Here is a 20,671-nt window from a genome sequence, read left to right as displayed (position 1 = left end):
GTCTGGCTCTCCCAAGGCTGTCAGTATTTCAATATGAGTAGCGGAAACGTCGATAAGATGTTGCATCTGTAAACCACGTGATCAACAGTTGATCACAGCTGCAGCGGTGGAATGTGAGCAACGTGTTCCTGTACTCTGGCTCCCTGCTCAGGTAGAGAGCGCACGTGTTTCTGGGAAACGCGTTCATTCAGATATCCCCAGTGCCTGTAGTCACATGGATTCGATCTTGCAGGCCATGCATCCGAAAACCTCAAGCGATAATACGTTCGTGCAAGGTTGAATTACGTAGATATCTGGCTGGATGACCGACATGAGGTGCTCCCCCATCTAGCATGACAACAGTTTAGTTTTTTCCACACAGGTATCACATGCTGTACATGGTCTCGACAATTTCAAGACTTCAGCTGTACACCTGACAGGTCCTCAGAGTGTATTCAGTTCAAAGGAGGACGGACCGATATTAAAGGTGCTAGAGAATCCACACCACACAGTCACATAAGGAGAGCGCAGTGGCTCTTCGTGCATAAAAAGCGCTTCAACAGTGCCCCAAATTTAGCAGTTCTGTGAAGTCACTGCATCCTGTAGTGTAAAATATATCTCGTCACTCCACAGAATATTGCCCCGTCACTTGTCATCAACTTCGATAGTGCCAGAAACCGAAGAGTAAATTCAGAACGCGGATCATGAAGTTTCAGTTGCTGCAATGTCTGAGTCTTGTACAGGTACCAGTGAAATAAAGACTGAAAAAACTTTCCGTGCTGTTGACTGCGGAATGGACAATTCTCGCGACACTGGCCGAGCGCTAGCGCTATGTGGGCCACGTGCTGCTTGGTCAGTTACAGCAGCTGCAACCTCGTCAGTGACTTCCATCGGGACAGGATGCTTTCCTCTTTCAGGTTCCATACCAAGTTCACCCGTTTTTCGCATTTCATTATCATCTTCTTTAAGCTATTTAATGGTATCTTGCGTCTACTCAGACACTTCACTCGGCAACATTCTCTCAATATGTCACTGTAATAGTTGTCGTCCACACAAACGGTTTCACTAAGAGCGCACTGTCTCTCTCCTTGAAATCCACACAGTTCACTCACGTTATGGCTTGTGAAGTGTCAACGTCATAGCGTCGTACAAACATATATATATATAGCGCCAAATTTGCACCTGGTCGCCAATGTTGGAACTAACTTCTTTTAGTTAAATCGGTTCCGCATTAACGCTTTAGCACATCTACCAAATTTCATTGCCCACGATAATTATAGTCGACTCTGCACCTCCGTAAGCAACTGCATTTCAGTTAGAACCACCCAGTACTTACAGCTCTATTGACATGTCAATAAAATTTTCACCCGTCTCTCGCCGCAATGTGAGCGCGATTTTTCAGAAAAGTTACTCTCTCTTTTCACCTTCTGCTGAAATTCCAGCGTATCTGGTTGGCTGTGGGATCTGAACGCAGTTGACGGGTCGAGTTCACAGAAACTCCATGCACTGACTCCCAGTTTTCTGTGGGACATTTGGTCTCCACAGTTGATTGTTTTCAGGGTGGCTCGTCGGTAAAATCAGCAGTCCTGACTATACAGCTAGGAGGTGTGGTCATCTCGTCATGACGCTGCGCTGCCGTTTTCTGCCTTGCCTTAAAATGAAGAAACAGACTGATATGGACGTTGAATAAAAATTTTGTTTACGAATCATTGGATGTGAGGTGACTGGTGTATTCCCGCGTTTCCATTACAACCGTCATCGGAAAATCTTACAAGATTAAAAAAAAGAATAAAACAAACGCAAGAGTAGGATGGTGAAAATGGTGTGTGGTTTTTGATATGTATGTTGTTGTATTCTGTTCCTTACATCAAGGAGTATGCTTTAATTGTGTGTATATGTTCAGTTCGTTAATTGTATGGTTAGTAGGTACATATACGTATAGTTACACATCTAATGGTGGCACACATACTACAGTGGCAACATAACTCATCACGGGCAAATTGCAGCCTTTTTTGTGGAAATATTATCTGAGTGTTTAATTCACGCAATAACAAACACATAAAGGTCGGTGTGAAGCACTTGAAACGTCCCCTTACAAAAATTATACATGACTGTGCTTAAACTGACACACAATATTTTTAGCGCAACGCAATCTGACTTTCAATAATCCCTACAAAAGAATGACCCTGACTAACAATAACCTATACCTTTCATGAATCACTTACCTCACAAAAATCTTCGTTACTCGAACTACTGCAATACAGCGAGCGCCAATACTGCCAGCTAAATAAAAGATTCTAACTACTGAAGGCACTATCTACTGATAGGCATAGTTAACAAATGAAAGATTTTGATAGAGAACAAACAATGTATTTACCTTAATAGTGTTCAAAAGTCATTATATATATATATATATATATATATATATATATATATATATATATATATATATATATATATATATATATATATATATATAAGAGCAGTCCGTGATATCCAATTTTACTCTTTCTGATGGACACACGTCCAGACCGTCCGCTCTCAAAATTTCGCCATCTCTCTCCACTCATTCACCACTGCTGGTGGCTCACCTCCAACTGCGCAACGCTACGCGCTATTAACAGCCAACTGCCCAACACTACAATAGCGCCTATTGCAACAATGCCGACCAGCCTCAGACTGCACACAGCACAGTCAGTGATTTTCATATAGAGCGCTACGTGGCGTTACCAATGAAAAAACCTAAACAGCCTACTTACACACTATACTAGCTCCTATGTTAACAAAATATCTCAGGTTCATTTTGCATTGCAATTTCATTTAAATTAACGCTGCTTCAACATCATGTGCTCGCGTAGAGAAATATTATTCTGTGGCACATTTATCGCTGATGACCTAGGAGTAAGTTAATTTCTATTAATCTACGTAGCTGAGGTAGAAGATAGCCATTATGCGGAAACCACAAGAGTTTAAAGAAAACCGCTATTAATCTTTGCAAATAAATTAAAATCACACTGAAGTTAAATAACATAATTAAAATGCTAACTATGTAAGATATTTTTGCGGTTCTGTGCCGTTTAATGTTGGAATTATTCAAATAAGACGTTGTGGCCGTGCAAATGGCCGAAACAATCACTCATAGTCTCGTGTTGTATTGCGCGGTCTGATACTCTGAAAAAAAAAATTACTTTCGTAACGTGTAGGGACGCTAAGGATGCAATGACATAAATATTTAACCTCAATGCGTTAAGTACACTTACAATATCTCTCATGTGTACCCTTATCCAAGATGAAGTCCAGAGTAAATAATTACATAAAATCATTCGACTGTTTCACAGTTATTAATATTTTTAACATAGAAGAAAAGAATAATATACATAATAAATCGATATTGTTTTTAAGTACAATTACGTTGAAAGACGAATGTTTTTCTGTACATTTTTACGTACACCTTTCAAGAGTCATAAATGTCTTAATTCACTGCACTGTTCGTAATTCCATATGAATAAATATTGTTTTCCCCTGGGCAGATAGTACAATGGCTAAGAGCCAAAGAAATAAATGCAACAACAGAGAGCATGAAAGACACATACCAATTAAGGGAGCAGAAGTATGCAGCCATGTGAAAGTGACACATTCCAAAACGTTACTGTATTGCACAGTGCACAGAGTATGAGACAGCGTCGAAGATAACGAATTGGCCAACTGGTGGCACTTTTGGATGCTCTTTGGGGTTAAACGCAAGTGATACACGAACTAAAATACTGTACACGGGAATCGTAAAATGGTTGCATCACATCAACACAAATAAAAGTAAAACCGCTACCAAAGACATTGGTCATACAATGTTGCTAAAATAATGTGGTGTGCAATTAAAAGTAGGGGTACGGAATGGGTAGGGGGAAGTATGGCTGGCGGGGGGGCTTAAACTTAAATGAAGAAATGAACTTGAAGAAAGTAGATAATTTTATTAATCTACCAGTTTCAGTGCCTGACTGGCACCATCTTCAGATCCCAACACACGAAACTAAGTAAGTCATTAGTCGTTTGTGCTATTACAGGGACCACTATATGCAACGCCCACAGTTGTTGTTAGAGGAGTGAAGGGTCTATGTCTACCGACACGTTTTTAGAAGTACACGGAAATCACTTGGATATAGTGGTCGCTATAATAGCACAGACGACTAGATGACTTACATAATTCTGTGTGTAGGTGCCTAAATTGGTGTCAATGAGACACCGAAACTGGTAGATAAACAAAATTATTAAATAAAATTAGGCTCTTGGTATCTATTTTCGACCAGGCAGAGTCCCATTCCATTTACACAAGATGGTATTACAGATACTTGGTAAGTGAACAAGGGCGAATTCATTTGGTTGGAAAGTAAAGAGTAACAAAGCAAATCAAGAAAGAACGTATCTAACAGTAAGGTTATGTTCTGGATGGATCATGCAATCATAGTAAGATCACCAAAAACATTACATACAAATGACAATGTTTGTATGACAGAGAAGTCTGTGCAGATACGGCAGGCTTACGTAAATGTAACAATTTATAAGAATTTATGTTGTACGTGAGTACAGTAAGCTATAGGAGACAGGGGTGCTCCCAGTCCAATGTCCTATAGTGTAACCAAAAGGGAATAACATAGAGAAAGCATACAGCTTTAAATTATGCAGAGATGTGGACAAATAGACAAATCCTGGGCGAAAAGAGAAAGTAACAGCTAAAAACACTGTATGTTATCAATAGTGGTGACACTACATTGCCGGCCGGAGTGGCCAAGCGGTTCTAGGCGCTACAGTCTGGAGCCGCGCGACCGCTACGGTCGCAGGTTCGAATCCTGCCTTGGGCATGGATGTGTGTGACGTCCTTAGGTTAGTTAGGTTTAAGTAGTTCTAAGTTCTAAGGGACTGAAGACCTCAGAAGTTAAGTCTCATAGTGCTCAGAGCCATTTGAACCATTTTTTTTTACATTACATCATAAATCACATGACAAACTAGAAAAGCATAGCTTAAAGGTTACTAACAGGAACAGACAATAATATACGAAATGAAAAGCCACTAAAAAGGCAGAATTAGTAAGTAGCAAAAAACATCGAGCAACACTACGGATGTCTATATAAACAACAAGCGTCCATGGTAGAAAATATGTGAGAGAAAGGGAAAAGGGGGGAAGCGGGAGGCAGCATCCGAATTTTGCTGTTATTTGCTCTTCCGATCTTCTCATAGAAGGAGAGGGCTTTCTCTCGGAACCGATCCCGAAGCCTCAGAAGTTCTGCAGTGTCGCGAAGGGTAAGCCGAGCGATCGGTGGAGTGCGAGGCGTAGTGAGCGGTTCTGTAAAGATAGGAATGGAAATGAAATGATCGAATGGCACTGATGGCTGGGAGCCCCAGCAGGGGAAGTTTGGCCGCCAAGTTGGAAGTCTTTCCATTTGGTGCCATATTGGGTGACTTATGTGTTGTTGATGATGAAATGATGATAAGGTCAACACAAAATCCAGTTCCCGAGCGTATAAAATCTCCGACCGGACAGCTAGTAATAAGGGATAGTGGACCGGTGGGGGCTCAGGTGGCAAAGTGGGCAGAGGTCGAACCCGAGGCCAGGCCCCACTGTCCCCCTCACCACCATCTAGCCTGTGGAGCACATGAAAGTGGGAGACGCAAGAATCAACAGAAGTGGAAGATGTTGTTGTTGTTGTTAATTTATTTGCATTTTTTCGTAATATTCACTATTATTATGAAATTACGTCCAACATACATCAGCGACGGAGAAAAAAATATAAATGCTGGATAAAGAAAAAGAGAAAAAGAAAAAAAGAAATAAAATCCGTGAAATCTACGACCTGCTCTCCCATCCGTGTACGTAGGAGGTAGAGTCGATTATAGGTGGCTTAAACTCTGACATCCCCGGAGGGAGGGGTGGGGGATAGGTGCCGTCAGCTCCAGGCACCCCCGAGCTTAATGGAGGTCTAACAAAGAATCCTTGAAATAGTTAGCAAATAATGTTCGGTAACATGGCGTATTTTCGAGAGCTACATGGGCTGTTCGTAAATAGGTACAGAAGTCGACGCGGAATTTAGGTCCCTCGTGAAAGAGATAAGTGACAGCCCGCCCCTTGACCCACGTAATTACATGTAATTTCGCGGCGGGAAAATGTTTGTCCCAGAAACAAAATGGTTCAAATGGTTCTGAGCACTATGGTACTTAACATCTGAGGTCATCAGGTCCTCAGAACGTAGAGCTACTTAAACCTAACTAACCTAAGAACGTCACACACATCCATGCCCAAGGTAGTATTCGAACCTGCGACAGCAGCAGTCGCGCGGTTTCGGACTGAAGCGCCTAGAACCGCTCGGACACAGCGGCCGGCTGTCCTAGAAATATTCGCGGTTCGATTGTGTCTGGTGGCACTTGGAGATAGCAGGCAATGATTTGCTGCACGAAGCGCCATACTTCTTGCGAAGAGGCGCATGTCAGACGGTGGTCATGAGTGTCCACCTGCTGGCAAAGGAGACAAAGAGGGGAATCTGACAAATCAATGTCGTGCAGTCGCTGTTTCGTGGCAAATTTCCTGTTGACTATGTGATACCACATTGTCTGGACATCTGTAGGGAGGAAGGGTTGGTGGATGGTAGTCCACACTATGAGCCACTGGATGAAGGGATTTTTGGTCTCCGTCACATTCCGGGGAACACAGCGCAGCAGCAGGCTGTAAAAATCCTTAGTCCTGGGTGGGCGCAAATCTGGGAGACTGGTATGTGTGTGACTGTAATCGACGAAAACGGTCGAAATGTGAGATAAATGAGGCACAATATGGCTGACAGACAACGATGGTGAGGTGTAAGCAGACAGGAGGACCTCAGGCGAGCTGCGTGTTAGAGATGTGCCCTGTCGGGTCCACTGTCTTCTCAGATAATAGCCAAAACTCCTTGTAGGTTGCGCCCAATCGCTGTCGGCATAGGGGAACTTGAGCGATGTCGACCAGTTTTGATGCCGCATAACGATTTAAGAAACTCAACGCTTTGAAGTGTGTCCTGGCTGCGCAAGAGGTTCTGGCGGACGTCGTTGTTGATGACGCACATGTAACAGGCCGCTGTGCGTGAGACATTGGGGGAAAAGGTAATGCCCAGGTACTGGAAAGTCCGCACAAGCAGACTGGGTGTCACTTCACCTTGCTGGAGGCCTCGTCCTATATACATTGCAGAGGATTTAGCGACATTCATGGCACTGCCAGCGGAAGCTCGACACCTGCGGTCAATTCAATGACTGCTCGAATCTCAGGGCCGGAGCGAATGGGGAGGAGGAGGTCATCAGCATATACCTGACAGCGACAAGTGTGTTGGCGAAGGCCGAGGCCGGAGAGCTTGGTTGCCAACCACCAATGAAGGATTCTATGACAATGGCATAGAGGAGGGTAGAAAGGGGGCACCCTTGCCGTATGGAACAGCAGATGGGTACCGGCACTCCCAAACGCCCATTGACTTGGACTCGTCAACTGGTACTGTTGAAAAGACGCCGGAGGACGTCATGAACGGATGGAGGATGCCCATATAGGCTGACATCGAAAACAGGAAAGGATGGCGCACTTTATCGAAAGCGCTATCGAAATCTACAGCGAGGACTGCTGCACGGAGTCTGCAGGTCACCGCCATCGCAAATAAGTCAGAGCATTCCCCTGTCGCAGTCTGTATGTTAACCTGTCCCCCAGGCGTCGTTTGCTCTGGGGAGAGGATATGAGGGAGTATTGTTAGGAGACGCATTGCTAGTAAACGAGCGAAAATCTTGTAATTGGCATTGGATGAGCGGTCTGTAATTCATGACCGTCGAACCAGGGGCTGGTTTGTGGACTTGGGTGATGCCCTCAACAAAGGTGTGTGGGATTCCTTGGTCAGATGTCATCAGTTGTTGATACACAGTCGTCCACCGCCGTGCCATGAGGTCCCAGGAGGCACGGTAAAACTCAATCGGCAAGTAGTCAGTGGCAGACGATCTGTTGACTCCAGCCTTGCCGACTGCGTTGCCGACTTTGTCTGGTGTGACCGCCTCTGTCAAAGTATCCACCTACCTGTGAGGCGGGGTGCGCGTAACGTAATGCAAAATGGAGACGTTTGCGTCAGTATCAGCATCTTCTTCCCTATAAGTACGACGGTAGTGTTCGACAAATGCTTGAACGATGTCATTCTCATTGGTCACCTGCGGGCCATGAGGCGTGGTCAGAGTGTTGATGATCTGCCGACGACGCTGTCGTTCGCCGGACACTATATGATGCATGGATAGAATTTCCAAACCCTCATGCTCGTGCAGCAGCGTCCGTATCACCAGCCCTTGCAATTTACGGCGTGCCAGCGCAATTACTCTCGCCTTAGTTCTTTACCGTTCCAACTGCTTGTCTGGGGTTCGCGGCTGAGTGTCCAGATCTCGGAGAATCGCAAAGTAGAAGTTAACAGAGTTGCGATTCCATTCGGCCAAGTCCTTCCCGTACCTCATCAGTGTCCTCCGGATCGCTGGTTTGGCGCAGTCCATTCACTACGTGAGTGTCAAGCAGTAGCGGGGAAGGCGACGTTCTCAGGCTGTCCATGTCACAATGACTTGCTGGCGACAAGTCACGTCTGCAGATGAGAAGTATTTACTTTCCATGTCGCACAGCTGCGCCATACAGATTGCAGCGGGAGGAGGATCGTGCAGGTGTAAGCGCAATGGTCGAAAAAGGCCAGTCGTCAGCGTTCGGCACCCCGTATCGCAGATCTAAGTCTGTGATGCATATATCCTGTCTAGACGGCTTGGGGAATGACTGGTAAGAGAGGTACGGCCAGAACGGTCACCATGTTGGACTTCTCAGGTATAGTGAAGCAGGAGGTGCCGCACCACTGTACGTAGTTCCTGGCATGTTGCATAGTGTGGAACCTGATCTTTGGGGTGCAGAGCGCAGTTAAAATCACCTCCTAGTAGGCAGAGGTCGTATGGCCCTAAAAACAGAGAACGATTTCCTCTGAATAAAACTGGGCCCGCTCAAGTCATTGGACGGTGCCTGAAGGAGCGTTGACATTAATGAAGCGTGTCGCCATGGCAGTGAGTGCCATGCCCCGAACTGATTGAAGGAAGGCTACGTCAGTGACAGAAATCGCGTTCAAATGTTTCAGATGGCTCTAAGCACTATGGGACTTAACATCTGAGGTCATCAGTCCCCTAGACTTAGAACTACTTAAACATAACTAACCTAAGGACATCACACACATCCATGGCCGGGCGGGATTCGAACCTGATGCCGTAGCAGCAGCGCAGTTCCGGACAGAAGCGCCTAGAACAGCTCGGCCACAGCGGCCGGTAGAAATCCCGTGGCGGACGTAGATGGCCACTCTACAGCCCACAGGATCACTTGCGGAGGCCATTGATATTCTAGAGACTGGCCAAGTGAACTTCTTGCAGAAGGGCGAAATCAGTATCAGAAGCCCAAAACATCTCCTACTGAAGGCACATTTTCACACTTGAATGGCTATTGTTGGTGTTGATGGCTGCTATCCGGTAGGCAAGGTGGCGGACTGCTGCAGGCTGGTCCACTCTGGCGTCAGCGCAAGGGCGTGGTCGTCGCAGTGGAACGTTATCCCGCTCGCCCTCAGGGGACTCTGGTGAGAGTATGATTAGTGGAACGGTCCCGACAGTACAGGGTCCAGTAAAGGGTCCTGCTCCTCGACCTACTCCTCTTGCCACGCCGTGGAAGCGGGCACCGGTGTCCCATTCACTTTGTCTTGAGAAGATGATGTAGTGGTTCGTGGTGTACTTTTGGCCATGCTATGTCCATTAAATAGTTCAGCGTCCGCATGGCACACCGGTGGATGTCTCCGCACTCATAAAGTCTTCGTCCGCAGTAGCGGATTTGGGGGCGCCGTGCAGGTCGACCACGGCGTCTTCCTCAACCTGCAACGTCTCCTCTTGGCTGGCGCCTTCTCTTGCGACGTTTCGGAGGACGTTGTTTTCTTATGCTACCTTTCGTGTCCGACGACGGAAGAGTCGCGTCGCTCTGGTAGGAAGGCGGCCGTAGGGACGATGAGCGAGTCGGTCGCGTCGGAATCGTCGGAGCGGCGTCGATGGCCGGCCGAGGCGGCGGGCAGTCCCAGGCGCTCTCTGTCGGGGTCTGGTCGGGCTCATATGTGGCGTCGTTTGTGGCATCCCGGCGGCGTTGACAAGCAGTAGGAGAGGCTAGAGCAGCGGCGTAGGTTACCGGTAACACCGTAGGTTGCGACGTGGGTGGCCCTTCGGCAACTGGATGTTGCGTAATAGGCCTTTGTAGGCAGTCGGATCTAAGGTGGCATTCTTTGCAGCACCCGGAACAGGTCCGAGGCTGGCCGTCGTATATAATTATTGCACGGCATCCACTGATCTGTAAGTAGGACGGGACGTGGCTCCGTAGATCAGTGGTGACCTGTGTCCACTTCTCCGCAGTATGGCCGTGGACTGTGCCGTATGGTCGGAGGGCCGCGATGACTTCCTCTGCAGGAAGTTCGAATGGAAATTCGAAAATGCGTACCGTACTCATGACCTAAGCCCGCGTGGTCGACGTTACCGCCTCTACATTGTCATCAGCATGACAGAAGCGGAGCCCCTGCTTGGTCTCACGTAGGATGCGTTCGCACGCCGCGTCGTTAATGATTTTAACATGGACCATGCTGCTCACAATCGACAAATGTATTCCGATAATATCTGTCGCCAGGATCTTCACTTCCTCTCGCAGAAAACGCTCTACCTCGAGTGCTTTGGGTCGGGCATAATCGTTGCCGAAAGTAAATCGGAGTATAGGTTTGCAGTAACGGTTTGCTATATATCGTAGACGGTAAGCCGACTGTTAAGCAACGGCCTTCAGAATGTAAGCAAGGCAGGCCTGCTCTTCGCGCACGGAAAATACGGACGCGTCCGCTCTGTTGTCTCGCCAAAGGCAGACAGCCTTATGAAGATCAATGACGATTATTCATATTACGGTATAGTGATAATTTTTACTTATGTACCGTCTGACAGCAACTGAATAAAACACAACTTTAGTGCCATACGCGTTTCGCCTTTCTTTTCTGCAAGGCATCATCAGAAACCAAAACATTGCATTAAAACAAGCGTTCAGTGCATAGTCCTGTGGCATGTGGGAAAAAACCGCAAATTGGCGTTCATAAGAAAAAGAACAACACCAAAAATGCAACAGGAACGTAATATGTAAGAAATTGTCCACGCAACCTGCCACTGATGATGCCTTGCAGAAAATAAAGGCGAAACGCGTATGGCACTAAAGTTGCTGTCAGACGGTCCATAAGTAAAAATTATCAATATACCGTAATATTACACGCAACTGAGGAAGACAGGACGACAAAAGTTGAAGATGACGATGATTCAGCTAAGGAGACGGACGGAAAGAATGTAGTGACTGTACTCGCATGTGCATGTCGGCGGTCTCACCCCGACGACTACGGAGTGTTACCGAACAGAGCGGAGGAACGCCTTTTACAGCATGACGCCTAACAAAGGAGGAAGGGTCGATTCAGGATTCAGTAACGGTACAATTTTCTGAGTCGGTTTCTAGCTGTCTTCTTTACTTCCTCGACGTTCGAGTTGCAAGAGAGTCGGCAATCGATGTTGACGTCAAGATACCGAGCACTGAGCAATGAGGGGGCAGGATTGCCTTTGATGGTGAGCGCCGGTGAATCTGCAGGGATGTTACGTCGGGTGACCAGTAACAACTGCGTCTTCGAGCCGTTGAACCGCAGGCTCCATTTGTTGAGGATGACAGACGCGTCTTGCAGGCGACAGCGAAGAATATTGGCGTATATACTGCGACTGTAGATCACCGTTGCTGGCGAGAATAATATGCGGAAGAATGGAAAAGAAAATTAAGGATCTGTTAGATGACGATTTCTTATGGTTTAGGAAAAGTAAAGGCACCGGAAACGCCATTCAGACGGTGTGATTGATAATGGAAACAAGACTAAAGAAAAGTCAAGACGCGCTCATAGGGTCTGTCAACCTGGAAAAGGAGTTCGACAGTGCCAAATTGTGGAAGATGTTCGAAATTCTGAAGAATGCAAAGGTAAGCTATAGGAAACACGGGTAATATACAATATGTACAAGAACCAAGCAGGAACAACAAGATTACAAACCAAGAACTAAGTGCTTTGATTAAAAAGAGGGTAAGACAGGGATGTAGTATTTTGTCCCCTATTGTTCAATTTCTACTTTAAAGAACCAATGACGGAAATATAAGTAAGGCTCAAGAGTGGAATTAAAATTCAAGGTGACAGGAAATCAATGATATGATTCGCTGATGACATTGCTATTCCGAGAGAAAGTGAAGAAGAATTACGTGATCTGCTGTATGCTATGAACCGTCTAATGAGTACAGAATATGGATTGAGAGTAAATCGAAGAAAGTAATGAGAGGTAGTAGAATGAGAACAGCGAGGAACTTAACATCAGGATTGATGGTCACAAAGTAGATGAGATTAAGGAATTCAGCTACCTAGGCAGCAAAATAAACCACGGCGGGCGGAGCAAGGAGGACATCAAAAGCAGATAAGTACTGGCAAAAAGGGCGTTCCCGGCCAAGAGGAATCTACTAGCATCAAACGTAAGCCTTAATTTGAGGAAGAAATTTCTGAGAATATACTTTTGGAGCATAGCATTGTATGGCAGAGAAACATGCACTGTGGGAAAACCGGAACAGAAGAGAATCGAAGCATTTGAGATGTGATGCTACAGACGAATGTTGAAAATTAGGTGGACTGGTAACGGAAGGAATGAGGAGGTCCTGCGCAGAATCGGCGAGGAAAGGAATATGTGGAAAACACTGATAAGAAGACGGGACAGGATATTAGAACATGTGTAAATACAGGAAATAACTTCCATGGTATCAGAGGGAGCTCTAATGGGTAGAGACTGTAGAGGAAGACAGAGCTTGGAATACATCCAGAAAATAACTGAGGACAGAGGCAATTCCGGGATGAAGAGGCACATGAAGGAATTCGTCATGGGCCAGATGACTGATGACAAATAAATCATGTTGCTTTAAACGTCGGTTGCCAAGCAGGGCTGAGGGCCAAATCCTTATGCAGAAAAATGAGATTCTTTGACACTCATGTATCGGTTGCCTCCATAATAATACTGCTCCGAAATCCGTTAGCTGAGGTGACTGCAGATGTACCTTTTAAATCATACATGTGTATTTCAGTTAAGCTGTGCATATTTATTTTCCTATTCGAGTCTTACGTTGCATGTGATTTCCGTGAAATGTAAAGACACACAGCGCTCCCTCAACTTGTTTATAGTAGTTTCGGTCGTGCGGGAAATGGGTTACTGCTAACTAGTGACGGAACAAGATTAACATGCAAGGTTCAAAACATTGTTCCAGGACAACCAGCGTCTCATGGAGAGGAACCCTCGAGAACAGTGAAATGACATGAAAATTCAGCAGTATATTCCCTGGATCAAGTTTAATTGTTTTTATGACGACGACAAACAATCAACCTATGACCATTCGTGTTGCTGTTCTCCTTACACTATGTTTAATACATCTGTTAGTCCTTTTTGGAATGGATCCCCCATTCTTGAGCAATATTCTAACACTGGACGCACAAATGATTTATACACTGGCTGTATTTTCCCAGTCTGCCTCCGAGATCTGCCAACTGCCTTACCTACAGTCGAGCACAGGTTATCATTCTATTTCACGTCCCAACAAACTGTTACATCCATGTTTTATATGAATTGACTGATTCCAGTTGTGACTGAGTGGTGTGTTCCTAGGATCCTACCTTTCTGCGTTTTATGAAAAACAAAACTTTACATTTCTGAACATTTAAAACGAACTTCCAATCTTTGTACCAGTAGTAAAATGGTTCAAATGGCTCTGAGCACTATGGTACTTAACATCTGAGGTCATCAGTGCCCTAGAACTTAGAACTACTTAAACCTAACTAACCTAAGGACATCACACACATCCATGCCCGAGGCAGGATTCGAACCTGCGACCGTAGCAGTCGCGCGGTTCCGGACTGCAGCGCCTAAACCGCGTGGCCACCACGGTCGGCTGTACCAGTAATAAAGATCAAAACTAACATTAGGATGATAATTGTTATACATACAGCACGCCCGCCGAACTTAGACCAGAGTTGAGTGTCAGTTACAAGAAAAAGTATACGGGAACAGAACGTTAAGACTGAAAACTTGGTTTGAAAGTTTACAGATTCAAATGGTTCAAATGGCTCTGAGCACTATGGGACTTAACTTCTGAGGTCATCAGTCCCCTAGAACTTAGAACTACTTAAACCTAACTAACCTAAGGACAGCACACACAACCACGCCCGAGGCAGGATTGGAACCTGCGACCGTAGCTGTCGCGCGGTTCCAGACTCTAGCGCCTAGAACCGCTCGGACACCCCGGCCGCCGAAAGTTTACAGAAACACAAGTGCTATCGTGAGGTGGCACTAGCGGTCAACATGTTGTCTTTGTTTTCCAAAAATGATCTTGACAGTTCATAACGATGGCGGTCACATTTCAAGATTTTATTTCCTTTTTGTATAGCTGCATCAGTACGAAAACAGGTATGCGTTTGTGTTTGGATGGTCATTGCTTCTGGCTACTGCTACGGTAATATATACACAAGCCACATGATCGACACAGATTCAGAGCGCAATTAAGGCTGTGTCATTGTGCGTGGAGCAGTGGAAAGGGGACGATGGTTCTTACAATGGGGCAGCGAGTGTTCGTTGTGGAAAGTTACATGAGAACAAAGTCTTGCAAACGGTATGGTCAGTTTGCTGATGAATTAAATGGTGTCAAGATGCCAGAAAAGGGCACCATCCAATGCTTAGTCCGATAATGCCGTCAACCAAGATCTGTTTTCAACAAGTCGAAGAACATTCCGAAAATTGCCTGCACATCAAAAAATGTGATTGTAGTTCACCAGGAGAAAGTGCTTCAGAGTTCCACCAAGTCAATCCGACGCTTGTCACAAGAGACCTGAGCTGTGGAGCTTAGATTCCTTTGGATTCCCGGCATCTGATGTCCTTTGCTTGTTAGTTTCTGAGATCTTCTCGTTCTGGTGGAGGCGCTAGCCTCGCGACGGCACCTCGATTTCAGCGACGGTGGCCGCGAGATGGCGCGAACGGCGGTACGGCGGACGGAGTGACGGATGCAAGGCAGTCGGCTGGAGCGGCTCTCGCCGAATGGAAGTGGCAGTGGGAGTTAGGACGCGACCGCCATGACGGACAGGAGTGAGCCCCATCGGTTATCACAACGAGAAGCCCACAGGTTTTTGCGTTCGGCTGAAGCGGATCATCGTCTGCACTGGTCGCTTTTCACTACTTAGTGATCTTCTTTAACTTCTGGTATTCGGTGGGGTGGCTGTAGTGCTGTGATTCCCGACACGAATTTCGTACTAGATACAAAACTCAGACTGATGGTTTAGCTGATTTCCTTAGTAAATTATCCTGGACAGTGTCCCCTCGGTGGCAGTTGTTTCATGTTATTTCAATTAATCAGAAGGCCCGCCAGGTGTTCTTTCCTAGATATTTCCTCACATCTTCAAGGTAATAGGTACGTATCCTTAAACTCCAGCCTTGGCTTGTGCAAATTGCTGTCTTCTCCGAGTTGCTCTAAATTGAGTGGCTGTTTGTCTTGACCCTTGCTTCTATCTGACACCTCTTGAGTTGTTCTGGGTCTCTGTAGCTTCTCTCCTGTGTTTTTGTTCGATACGGCAGCGTGGAAGTTGCAGGCCTTGGTTTCTACCCACTGCCTTTTGAGCCCCTGGTAGTTCAGTGCTCTCATATTGACTATGGATTCCCAAAGGCACTGTGCTATTTCGCACGGGACTTATATTCTCCTCCCCAGTGTGGTTATTAATACTACTTCAGGACAAGTGGTATACAACCAACCGTTAACAAAAGCCTTAGTGTGTTGTAGTTTTGTCGGCGTGAGAACGACGCCCTGCGGAACACGACGCCTGTCTGACGGGGCGGAAGGACGCTCGGGCCTGCGACCACCGAGGGACGCCGACCTTGCAAACGGCTCACCGAATCAAGAGTTACGTAAAGCAGTTCATACGCACTGTATAATAGTCTCCCAAATGGTCGTCTTTCTCTTAAACGGTTAATACCTTAAGAATTTTCCTATCTGTTTAACTGAAAGAAATTGCAAGATTTTTTTAAGTTTGGTGAAATCAGTGAGATCTTAATATTTTAAGTATTTATACATAATGGGAAGATTGCCTTGGATACACGATGGGGTGTGCTTTAAACGGTTGTTTTTCTTAAATGGATAACACCTTTCAAAATGTTTTTGCTGTTGCCTGTTTATCGCTAAAAAATCTAGACTTATTGAGGTTTTATGGGATTTAAAAATCACATTTTTAGGGAATCTCTTAAATTATTTTCCCTTAGGTGGTTAACGCTTGCTTTGAGAACTGAACACTTGTAAACTTTTGTCAAGCACTTGAGTACCCCTGCAGTTACGCTACTTACTCTACGTGCTTTTAATATATACTTATTTTAGTATATATTTATTTTTAATATACACTCCTGGAAATTGAAATAAGAACACCGTGAATTCATTGTCCCAGGAAGGGGAAACTTTATTGACACATTCCTGGGGTCAGATACATCACATGGTCACACTGACAGAACCACAGGCACATAGACACAGGCAACAGAGCATGCACAATGTCGGCACTAGTACAGTGTATATCCACCTTTCGCAGCAATGCAGGCTGCTATTCTCCCATGGAGACGATCGTAGAGATGCTGGATGTAGTCCTGTGGAACGGCTTGCCATGCCATTTCCACCTGGCGCCTCAGTTGGACCAGCGTTCGTGCTGGACGTGCAGACCATGTGAGACGACGCTTCATCCAGTCCCAAACATGCTCAATGGGGGACAGATCCGGAGGTCTTGCTGGCCAGGGTAGTTGACTTACACCTTCTAGAGCACGTTGGGTGGCACGGGATACATGCGGACGTGCATTGTCCTGTTGGAACAGCAAGTTCCCTTGCCGGTCTAGGAATGGTAGAACGATGGGTTCGATGACGGTTTGGATGTACCGCGCACTATTCAGTGTCCCCTCGACGATCACCAGTGGTGTACGGCCAGTGTAGGAGATCGCTCCCCACACCATGATGCCGGGTGTTGGCCCTGTGTGATTCGGTCGTATGCAGTCCTGATTGTGACGCTCACCTGCACGGCGCCAAACACGCATACGACCATCATTGGCACCAAGGCAGAAGCGACTCTCATCGCTGAAGACGACACGTCTCCATTCGTCCCTCCATTCACGCCTGTCGCGACACCACTGGAGGCGGGCTGCACGATGTTGGGGCGTGAGCGGAAGACGGCCTAACGGTGTGCGGGACCGTAGCCCAGCTTCATGGAGACGGTTGCGAATGGTCCTCGCCGATACCCCAGGAGCAACAGTGTCCCTAATTTGCTGGGAAATGGCGGTGCGGTCCCCTACGGCACTGCGTAGGATCCTACGGTCTTGTCGTGCATCCGTGCGTCGCTGCGGTCCGGTCCCAGGTCGACGGGCACGTGCACCTTCCGCCGACCACTGGCGACAACATCGATGTACTGTGGAGACTCACGCCCCTCGTGTTGAGCAATTCGGCGGTACGTCCACCCGGCCTCCCGCATGCCCACTATACGCCCTCGCTTAAAGTCCGTCAACTGCACATACGGTTCACGTCCACGCTGTCGCGGCATGCTACCAGTGTTAAAGACTGCGATGGAGCTCCGTATGACACGGCAAACTGGCTGACACTGACGGCGGCGGTGCACAAATGCTGCGCAGCTAGCGCCATTCGACGGCCAACACCGCGGTTGCTGGTGTGTCCGCTGTGCCGTGCGTGTGATCATTGCTTGTACAGCCCTCTCGCAGTGTCCAGAGCAAGTATGGTGGGTCTGACACACCGGTGTCAATGTGTTCTTTTTTCCATTTCCAGGAGTGTATATTTATTAAACCACTATATATGTTTTCTTGTTACAAAATTTTGGGTCTTGTTTAAATAAAGTTATTGTAAGTTGCGTGAAGCGCACTTTGTATGTATCCTGATGGCTGAAAGAGCCACTCGCACGTTGAGTGAGAACATGTTATCTGACATTGACATCAACGTAAAAGATTGGGTCGCCACCAACTCTAGCCACACGGCAAATAAGATGTTGCGCTGAGTCAGAAAATTACTTTATTTATTCATAAGAAAAACTCACAAAAGAATATTCATTGTACAGTCACTGATAAAGAATGGGATGTGATTATTAATATGATCCATGCATTGTTCCCATAAATCAAATATTGAATAAAGTAAAGAGCGTGCGAAGACTGTGCATAAGTGCAGCTTGCAGCAGCATTCCGGAAAACAAGATCTGTTCCAGAGCATTTGTTTTAAATGAAAAAAGGACACTAATTATGGACCTGTGCACATGGAAACGCTATGGATAGGGTAACAAGGAATACTACAAGGTAAATGACGTAGGTAACAGAGAAGTAACGGTGGTACACTGGATAAGATTGGCGATAAAATTATTTTTTCCTTCAAACATTGATGTAATGTATCTATAGACTGCTGTTGCCTGGTAACTAAGTACAACTGCTTATGAAACGCTATACGTTTCACAACAGACTCGTGTGCCCACGTGGTTCGCGGAGACACAATTTCTACGTACCGTGGCAAAAGTTTACTAAGATCACACCACGCAATCGACAACAATGAACATCTTACAGAGGACACATTTGAATAGACAAAGGATAATGGCAGAGGGCCAACAGACTCTAATATTAACCCATGTGGATCGTTTCCACCCGACATAAAGTAATGAGACAAAGAAAATTCACAAAGAAGCAAAAATTACCAATATTCTTGAAAGATTAGAATACGCACACACGCAGTTGGAGGCACACAAACATTCACACTGAACCGAGGGCCCTTCAATATATGCAACACCTTTGTGCTACGTTCTTCTTACACATCAAAGTCAAGTCTGCATTAGGAATCAAACTGAAAGTCTGGAAAAGCCTTGCATTCCTTGCTGCGACCCAGCAAATCAAATGGTTCAAATGGCTCTGAGCACTATGGGACTTAACAGCTGTGATCATCAGTCCCCTAGAACTTAGAACTACTTCAACCTAAGTAACCTAAGGACATCACACACATCCATGCGCGAGGCAGGATTCGAACCTGCGACCGTAGCAGTCGCGCGGTTCCGGACTACGCGCCTAGAACCGCGAGACCACCGCGGCCGGCCCAGCAAATCAATCTTTATAAGATGAAACGGAGGGCCCAAAGCTGAAAGCTCCCCTCTTGCTACGAGACAACGCGCCACGCGGTCAGCTCAACTCACCCTTCTTGGAAGAGACATCGGCTGCAGACCCTCGGCGAGCTGGAAGCAGACTGACCGTCTCACACACTCCAACGTCTCCCACGCGACCGCGAGGCCAGGAAAACCCAGATGAGGCTTCCGCCACCAACCTAACACCGATAACTTTTCCACAAGGGGAGCAAACATCTTTGCTTACCTGAAAACTACAAGGGTTGACCATTCTGTACGACTACCGCTGATTCTCTGCAGCAGACTGAACCACTGTATAGCTAAATGAAACACACCCACATTCGTACATTCATTCACTCACGCATGCCAGAGAGTTCTGTATCATTGGGAAGCAAATAAAATGATAATGAAATGCGACTACAGGGACCTTTCAGTATAAACTAAAGGGTGCAAGATGTTTGTTTTTCCTGAACAGCTCCTAGCCATTAGACATTTCTTGGCCGTCTTAATAAAAATGTTATTAAGTTTTTCTTGGCAATCACAAGATCGACATATCACGTCGCTCATGCAGACGAATACTCCATCTGGATCTACACATGCATTCCTACCAAGTGTCTGTTGATCATACATTAAACCAGCAGATGCTACTCAGCGCCTGCTGTTTCTTGAGTGGCTGTTTACTGAGATAATAATGACGGAGCATGGTTTCACTAGAGTGGTTATGTCAACTCACAGAATCAAAGATTCGGAGCAGCAGAGAATCCGCGTAACTTCGCGAAACACCATTGTGTGATCAGAAGGTTTGGGTTTGGTTTGCAGTGTCTGCTCGCCATGTTGTTGGTCACATCTTCTTTCATCAGACGCTGACTGCGGCGCGTTACATTACCAATATTTTAAAGCCATATGTGGCAGTATTAAGATGCTCCGCAAAGGCTCAAAATCATGAAAAGTTCAATTTTTACTTTTTTGCGTTTTCTGAATCTGCAGACTATTACCTTTTAATAGATATATAATTTATTCAATTCCGAAGACTACAAATATTTTTAAATTTTTTTTGAAATGTGTTCTACATGGGCGTGACCCACTGTGGCGCTGTTAAACTGCTGTCAAATGGTGTTATTATTAACGTCCGTGTTCATCAGGTACATTTTAGTGATGTGAGATAAAGTATGTGTTGTGGCTAACCTGTGATGGTTCTATATATATCGCTGGTGTGATTCTCGATTGTTTCATGTTTATTTACTCTGTCGTTATCTCGAAAATATTCGTAATTAATTCTGTTTCTTGAGTCTCTGTTTTGTTGAAGTATAATAATGAGTAAAAGTAAAGTTATTAGAAATCCTCTGAAGGCTTTTAAGAAAAGGAGAAATGTTGGAAAGCCAAAGATATGTGTTATTACTGTA

The sequence above is a fragment of the Schistocerca cancellata genome, chromosome 3 (assembly GCF_023864275.1).
Source record: "Schistocerca cancellata isolate TAMUIC-IGC-003103 chromosome 3, iqSchCanc2.1, whole genome shotgun sequence".
Classification (NCBI taxonomy): Eukaryota; Metazoa; Arthropoda; class Insecta; order Orthoptera; family Acrididae; genus Schistocerca; species Schistocerca cancellata.
This window is presented reverse-complemented; position numbering follows the sequence as displayed.